Consider the following 8,932-nt stretch of genomic DNA (forward strand, 5'->3'; position numbering starts at 1 on the left):
GCTGATCATGGAGATGGCGCAGGCCTGGGCAGCACTTTGCTTTGTTGCGCGTGGCATCATCATGAGTCAGAGCTGACGCGATGGCAATACCAACACCAACAGAATAGCGGGAGGGAAAGGTCTGCGGTCTTCAGCTTGCCCAACTTTAAAAGACATGAAGGCCCAGGGCCAAGCGGGCCTGGTGACACTAGGGATCCTGGCAGAGGCAGGGGAGGAATGCAAGGGATCGTGGAGGTCCCTGGAGGGGCCGTAGTTGCCCCAGGCAGGAAAAGGAAGTCACTGTGACTCAATAGGACCAAGGTGGAACAGGTCTGGACGAGGAAAACTTCACTCCTGAGGCTGTGGGCGGTTTGGCTGAGGAAGGGAGGAACTGGGTCCCGAAGGCCCGCAACCCCCAGGAAGCAGAGCAAGGGGGAACTTCCCCCTTTCTTTCTTTCTTTCTTTTGTGAAATTGCTCAAATTCTTAAATCACATATTAACCAACAGCTGCTGCCAAGAACATTGTGAAAAGGCACCTGGTGAGGACATCCTGCACCAATGGGACGCTTCCACCCCTGCAGGGCCACAGCTGGGTCCTCCAGGTTTGGGGAACCAGGACTGGAGGAGAGGTCCTGCCTGGGGCCCCTTCCACCTCGGGTGGCCACAGCTCCCTTCTGCCCTTCAGAGTCTCAAGATGTTTGTCAGAGGCCAAAGAAGTTCTGGAAAAAGGAACAATTAAAGGTGACATTTACAAAGCATTTACTACTTGCTTTGCCTTGTGTTAGGAGCCCCGGTGGTGCAGTGGTTAAAAGCATTTGGCTGCCAACCCAAAGGTTGGTGGTTGGAATCCACCACTTGCTCTATGGGAGAAGGATGAGGCAGTCTCTTCTGTAAAGATTCACAGCCTTGGAAACCCTATGAGGCAGTTCTTCTCTGTCCTGTAGGGGCGCTGTGAGTCGGAATTGACTCAACGGCAGTGGGCTTGGATTTTGGCTTGTCTTCTGTTGTTATTGTGAGTTACCATTGAGCTGGCTGTAGCTCACGGTGACCCCATGCACAACAGAACAAAAATTGTGGGGTCCTAAGCCATCTTTAGGGAGCTCTGGTGGCATAGTGCCTAAGGCACTTGACTGCTAACCAGAAGGCTGGCAGTTCAAACCCACCAGCCCCTCCTTGGAAGGAAGATGGGGCAATCTACTTCCTTAGTGATACTGCCTCAGAAACCCAAGGAGGGGTGGCTATGAGTTGGGTCCGACTCAATGGCACACAACAACAACAACAACAACAACAAGCCGTCTTTACCACCGTTGGTCTGCTCAAGTCCATGGCCACAGCCACTGTGTATCTTAGGTGCTTTCCAACCTAAGGGGCTCATCTTTCAGCGCCATATTGGACAGCATTCCTTTGTGGTCCATAGGAATGGACTATCATTGGCTGATTTTGGGAAGTCGGCCCCTTCTTCCTAGTCCATTTTAGTCTGGAAACCCTACTGAAACCTGACCAACATGGATGACCCTACTGGTATTTGAAATCCTGGTGGTATAGCTTCCAGCATGACAGAAACATGCAAGCCACCAAAGTATGACAAACAGAAAAGTGATGGCCATGTCCCATACCAAAAACCAAATGCATTGCCATTGAACAGACTATGAGCCATGGTGATCCCATGTCTATGGGGTGGAACCAGCCCATAGAGTTTTCTTGGCTTTACAGAAGGTGATCACCAAGGCTTTCTTCCCTGGCACTGCTGAGTGGGTTCAAACCACCAACCCTTGTAACTAGTAGTCAAGAACTTAACTGTTCACACCACTGAAAATAACCTTCCTTGTCCTCTAGTCTATGTAACATCACAAAGGGCAGTCACTTGCTCCTTACCACAACCCTGCAAGGTGATCACTAATGATGACCCCACTCTACAGATGGGGAAGCTGAGGCCCAGCAGTGCTCAGCCACTTGCCCAGGGTCACATAGCCAGTAAGTAGCTGAGCTGGCACTGGATCCCGGGAAGGGAGCTCTGGCCTCCCTGTGCACAATCCCCTCACCGTCCTTGAGCTTCCTTGGGCGTCCGAGCTCCACTGAGTCCCTCAGATTCCCATGCTGTGTGGGCATCCTGGCAGAGTCAGGAGGGAGGGTGAGGCAGAGAGAGGCTGGGGAGACAGCTCATCCCAGGCAGGCAGGGCCCCAGAAGACAGGCTGAGCAGAGAGGGGTTCCATGAGACTGTTGCTGTCCCCCTGGACTTTACCCTCACACCCCTTCCTTCCGTGTACCCCCCATATGTGTGTACCCCGTGGTGTGAGTGGGAGAAAGCAGTGGTTAAAGAGAAAGGACTCTGCATGAGATTAGTCAGGATCAGAGTTGTAGATGGTCATGTGACCTTGCGGAGATGGCCCAGCCTCACTGGGCCTCAGTTTCCCCATCTGTGAAATGGGCCTAATTACACTGGGATGTTGTGACCATTTGGGGAGGTGATGCATTTAAGAAGGCATGTAGCTGAGGTGGGGGCAGGTCAGTCTTATTTCAGAAAGCTGTGGCCAGATATGTCTCCCCCATTCACTTGTACCCACAATCCCTCAACTGGGGGAAGTGGTGTGGGTTACTTCATGAACCCCTCCTGTCCCCCATTCCTTGGTTGTGCCTGGGGAGTAGGAGTGTGGGGGAGCTTTTGTTTTTATAGACTTCAGTATTCTTTGATTCTTTTTATGACAAAGATGTTTTGTTTCTGTCATTCCTTTAAAAGAATCCGAAAGAAAAATAAACCCACCAATTAACTGCCATCCAGCTGACCCTGACTGGGGTGACCCCATGTGTATCAGAATGGAAGTGTGCTCTATGGGGTTTCCAACGGCTGAATTTTCAGAAGGATATTATTAAGGCTTTCTTCCGAGGTGCGTCTGGGTGGACTTGAACCTCCAATCTTCTGGTTAGCAGCTGAGCTCATTAGCTGTTTATACCACCCAAACCAAAAAAAACAAACTCACTGCTGTCAAGTCGAATCAGACTCATAGTGACCCCTCCTTGGGTTTCCGAGGTGGTATCTCTACGGAAATAGATCGCCCAGTCTTCCTTCCATTACACCACCCAGGGAATCTAAAAAAGAAAAGTCACACAAATATTCTTCTTCTTTTTTTTAATTGTGATTTGGGTGAAAGTTTACAGAGCAAATTCACTTTCCATGTAGCAGTTCACATACACTTTGTCTCATGACATTGACCACAATTTATCACAATGCAACAGCTCCCCTTCCACTTCCTCCCGATAGTTACCTCTTCCCTGTGCCCATCCCTCCATGCACTCCTGCCCCCTGAACTGTCTTCCTGTGCATAAGCAGCCCTTCTTTCTCCCATGATTGTTTTCTCCAACGAATGTATCTACCTCAGGTAAATGTTAAACTCCTATGCCTGCCTTTTGTTTGGCTGGAAGCCACAGGTATGGGTTCAATTCCAAACCTGAAGGGGAGTTAGGGGCTATAGTCTCAGTGGTCCCACCAGGCTCTATCAGACTAGCAAAGGGCAGTCACTTGCTCCTCACTGCAACCCTGCAAGGTGATCACTAATGATGACCCCCATTTTTTTTTTTTTTCCCCAAATGATTTTGAGTTTTGTTCCACATTGTTCTCCCTCTCTATCCAGGATCTGCTACATAGATCCCCTTCCAAGTGGCTGACAGTGGTAGCTGGGCACCATCTAGTTCTTCTGGTCTCATAGTCATATAGGCTGGAGATCAGATGGTGTACCAGTCGCTAGGACTAATGGTTTGCATGAATGTTTGGTTTTCTTCATTCTTCTTTGCTCTGGATGGGGAGAGACTCATTGTTGCATCTAGATGGCAGCTTGCAAACGTTTAAGATCCCAGTCACTACTTGCCAATGTAGGAGGTGGAACAATGTTTTGTGTAGTATGTTATGCTAATTGAGCTTCATGTCCCCTGTGACTATGGTCCCTAGCCCACAGGTTCAACTACTCAGTCCCTCTGGGTAGCTGGCTGTGAAAGTCACACAAATATTCTTAAAATAGTATTTTAATTTTATTTTTTAAAGGAAAGCTGAGAAGGTGGCTGTGGCCATCCAGAGAACCCTCCTCTGTACCCCTTCTTGAATGCTGAAAACCAGATCAACTGGTTTCAAATCCTGGCTTCTCCACACATGGGCTGTGTGCCTCTGGACAAGATGCTTAACCACTGTGTTCCTCCCTGTTATAGATTAAATTGTGTCTTCCCCAGATATGTGTTGTAATTCATAACCTCTGTACCTGTGGTTATAATTCCATTTGGTAACGGGTTGTCTTTGTTATGGTAATGAGGCAGGATTAATGTAGGGTGTGTCTCAAGTCAAGTTTGGGCAAGATATAAAAGAGACTAAACAAACAAGTGAGCTAGGAGAGATGGGAAAAGATAGATGCCAAGCCACATGAAGATTAACCAGGAGCAGAAGCTCAAAGAGACAAGGACCTTCCTCTAGAGCTGACAGAGAAAGAAAGGCTCTTCCCCTGACACCCTGAATTTGGATATTTAGTCTAAATCTCACTAACCTGTGAGAAAAGGGGCAGACCCAACAAGATGGACTGGCACAGTGGCTGCCATGATGGGCTCAAGCATAACAAAGATTGTGAGGATCGTGCAGGACTGGGCCATGTTTCATTCTGTTGTACACAGGGTCACCATGACTCAGAACTGGCTCGACAGCACCTAATAGCAACAGCAATAAACTGTGAGAGACTAAATTTCTGTTTATTAAAGCCACCCATGTATGCTATTTCTGTTGTAGCAACCCTAGATAACTAAGACAGAATTTGGTACTGGGAGTGGGGTGCTCTCTAACAGATGCCTAAAATGTGGAAGTGGTTTTGGAATTGGGTAGTGGGAAGAGGCTGTAAGAATTTTAAGGTGCCTAATAGTGAAAGCCTAGATTGCCTTGAAGACACTGTTGGTAGAAATATGGATGTCAAAGGCAATTCTGGTGAGGGCTTAGAAGGAAATGAGAAGAGCCATAGAGAAGGTCTCCATGTCTTAGAGAATGCATATGGTGCCATCAATAGACTGTTGCCAGAAATGTGCATGTTACATGTGCTTCTGGTGAGGCTTTAAGAGAAAATGATGAACATGTGATTGGACAATGGATGAAGAGAGATGCTTTTTATGCAGTGGCAAAGAACTTGTCTGAATTATATTCAAATGTTTTATGAAAAGTAAAACTGGTAAGTGATGAACTTGGCTATCTGGCTAATGAGATTTCTAAGCAAGTTCTCAAAGGGGTCACGTGATTTCTCTTTGCAGCTTATAGTAATTGTGAGAGGAAAGAAATGGACTTCAAAATGAACTGTGCAAAATGGAAACAACTTAAAGATTTGGAAGATTTTGTTGTACAAACGAAGGACATGTGTCCTAGAATCTTCACCAAGGACGTGGCTACACGATTGTGTGTTAAAGAGAATAAATCGATGACTGATAGATCTAACCACTGCCACAGCAGAAAACCCATCAGCTTAGTCTGAAGGGAACAGAGAAAGAACAAAAAGAAAGAACTCTGTCTGCCTCTTGGAATCCTATAAGCAGAAAACAGGCCAAAGAAGCTACACCTGTTGTCCTCCAAGAAAACAAAAGGACCATCCCTCGGGAAACTTAGCAGAACTGTTGGAAGGAGCAGAGGAAGCAGGACATTCTGGGTTTCAAAGGGTGGGCCATGGTCTCCTGGATCTCAAAGGGTGGGGCCACAGCCTCATAGGTGTTGAAGAATAAAATATTTACCAACTTGGTTCTGAAATGTGGGGCTGCCATTAATGTGGGTCAGAGTGATAAGGCCACTGCTCAGAGCTGAGGGAACAGGGCTGCTATGCCCATGGGGCAGAAGAACGGGGCCTGCTGGAGCTGAAGGGGTGAGGTTGCTGCTCAGAAAGTGGGAGAACAGGGCTGCCAAAAGCTGAGGGAGCAGAGTTGCAGTCTCATTGAGCCTGAAAGGTGGAGCTGAAGCCCAGGGCCGAGGACGTCAGCTCAGAATCCAGAGGGCATGGCCAGCACCCAGAGTCTGCAGGGCAGGGTCATTGCTCAGATGGTCTCAGAGAACAGAGGATTATTTTCAAGCCTCAAGAGCTAATGTAAATTGTTCAGCTGGGTTTTGGACTTGCTTGGTGCCTGGTATTCCTCCCTTCCCTCTAATTTCTTCCATTTGCGTGGAAATATGTCTTGTGCCTGTTCCATCCATTGCACTTTGGAAGCAGATAGCTTGAGTCTAGATTTCACAGATGGCTTTTTGGAGGGCTGGAACTGTTAGGGAAGCTGAGAAATGGTGGGTGATGCCTTTTGGAGAGCCAGGACAGGCAGAGAAGGCTAGGAAGCAGGAGGGGAGCAGTTTGGAACAGCTAAGAGAGACAAACTCGTCTGTCAGTTTGTCATCTGGTGGTGGCTTGTGTGTTGCTGTGAGGCTGGAGGCTATGCCACTGGTGTTTCAACAGGATTACTAATGGTGGACGGGTTTCAGCAGAGCTTCTACACGAAGACAGACTCAGAAGAAGGAAGAGGTCATCCACTTCTCAAAGAATTAGTCAGTGAAAAACCTTATGAATAGTGGTGCAACACTGTCTGATTATTACTGAAAAATAGCCCTGAAATATTATCTGATATATTGCCAAAAGATGAGCCCCTCAGGTTGGAAGACACTCAAAATATGACTAGGAAAGAGCTGCCTCCTCAGAATAGAGCTGACCTTAATGATGTGGGTGGAGTAAGGCTTTCAGGACTTGGTTATGCCAAGAGATTTGGAAGACAGCTACCTGGCCAACTCACTGGAGGAGATCCGTATTTGTATTCATTCCAAAGAAAGGTGATGCTTGGTAAAGTGGAGGGTCAATGAAGAAGGGGAAGGCCCTCAACAAGATGGACTGACACAATGGCTGCTGCAATGGGCTCAGGTATAGCAGGGATCATGGGGCTGGCACAGGACTGGGCAGTGTTTTGTTCTGTTGTACATTAGGTCGCTATGAGTAGGAGATGACTCGATGGTACCTAACAACAACAAGAAGCAAGAAAGTGAACTAGTAGAGAGAGAGGGAGGGAAGATAGATGCCAGGCCACATGAAGATCACCCAGGAGCAGAAGCTCAAGGGGACAACAGAGAGAAAGCCTTCCCCTAGAGCCGGACAATTCAGACTTCCAGTCTCCTAAACTGTGAGAAAATAAATTTCTGTTTATTAAAGCCACCCACTTGTGGTATTTTTGTTATAGCAGTGTTTTGGTTCTCTAGTGCCACTCTAACAGAAAATACCACAAATGGGTGGCTTTAACAGGGATTTATTCTCTTCCAGTTTGTTGTTGTTGTTGTTATTTGCCGTCGAGTCAGCCCCAACTCATAGCGACCCCTCCTTGGGTTTCCGAGGCAGTATCACTACGGAAGTAGGAATGCTTCCAGTTTAGGAGGGTAGAAGTCTGAGTTCAAAGTGTCAGCTCTAGGGACTGGGTGAAAGCCACTTGACCTTGGGCTTCAGTTCTGCCTCTTGCTCCCGGCCCATTGGAGCTAGAGGTCTCATTACTCAGCAGCTGCTGGCTGCTGAGGCTGATAAACCGAAGGTCAACAAGTTAAATGGCACAGTCCCAAGACTGTCAAGCAATACAGTAGGCCAGTAATTGAAGTCCATTAACTGTCCCAAGATTGGCAGACAACAACATGGCAGGCCACTGAGGAGAAGACTTGGCCACGTGCACAGTCCAAGCATGCCAAGAAGCTTGAGACCTTTCTCAATCCTTCCTCTTATCTACTGGAAGCACACCACATCCCTAAGGTGACTACTCAGTTGCTCCAGTAGATTCCACCATGGAGCTCATTACCAGTCTCATCATGGGAATAACTACATCCAGCTGCCCAGCCACTCAAAACCAGGCCCAGTCAAGTTCACACATAACTTAACTACCACAGTTCTACCTGTTGTCAACTTGGCATCCATACACATCTCCTTCATTGGGTGGCTCCAGTCCCCTAGTTCATCTAAGTGACAACTTCACCCCCTTGGCCTGGCAAGCTCCACTCCTCTGCCTCTTGGGCATGGCAGCCCTGCCCCCTCACTTTTGGGCAGCAGATATGGCCCCATCCCACTGGCCTCATGAATGAGCAGCCCCACACTCCAGAACTAAGTTGGTGAAGGACTGACTCTTTGAAACCTAGGAGGCTGTGGTGGTTCCACCCCCACAGGCCATGGTCCCACCCTTTGAGGTTGAGGCAGCTCTGTTCCCATTTCCTTGGTCTCTTTGTTGTTGTTAGGTACCATTGAGTTGGCTCTGACTCATAGCGGCCCTCTGTACAGCAGAATGAAACACTGCCCAGTCCTGGGCTAGCCCTACACTTCTTACTATACCTGAGCCCATTGTTGCAGCCACTATGTCAATCCACCCCTTTGAGGGCCTTCGCCTTTTTTGTTGACCCTCCACCCTACCAAGCGTGACATCCTTCTCCAGGGAATGGTCCCTTCTGACAACGTGACCAAAGTAGGTGAGGTGAAGTCTGGCTAGTCTCGCTTCCAAGGTGCATTCTGGCTACACTTCTTCCAGGATGGATCTGTTAGTTCTTTTAGCAGTCCATGGTACGTTCAGCATTCTTCGCCAGCACAACAACTCAAAAGCATCAACTCTTCTTTGATCCTCCTTATTCACTGTCCAGGTCTCACATCCATATGAGGCAATTGAAAATATCATGGCTTGTGTCAGGTGCACCTTAGTCTTCAAGGAGGTATCTTTGCTCTTCAGAACTTGAAAGAGGTCTTTTGCAGCAGATTTGCCCAATTCTATATGACATCTGATATCTTGACTGCTGCTTCCGTTGGTATTGATTATAGAACCAAGTAATATGAAGTTTTTGACAATTTCAATCTTTTCTTCATTTATCGTGATGCTGCTTATTGGTCCAGTTGTGAAGATTTTTGTTTTCTTTATATTGAGGTGTAATCCATACTGCAGACTGTAGTCTTCAAT

Source organism: Orycteropus afer, unplaced genomic scaffold, assembly GCF_000298275.1.
Source record: "Orycteropus afer afer isolate SDZICR_OR568_19922 unplaced genomic scaffold, OryAfe1.0 scaffold00405, whole genome shotgun sequence".
Classification (NCBI taxonomy): Eukaryota; Metazoa; Chordata; class Mammalia; order Tubulidentata; family Orycteropodidae; genus Orycteropus; species Orycteropus afer.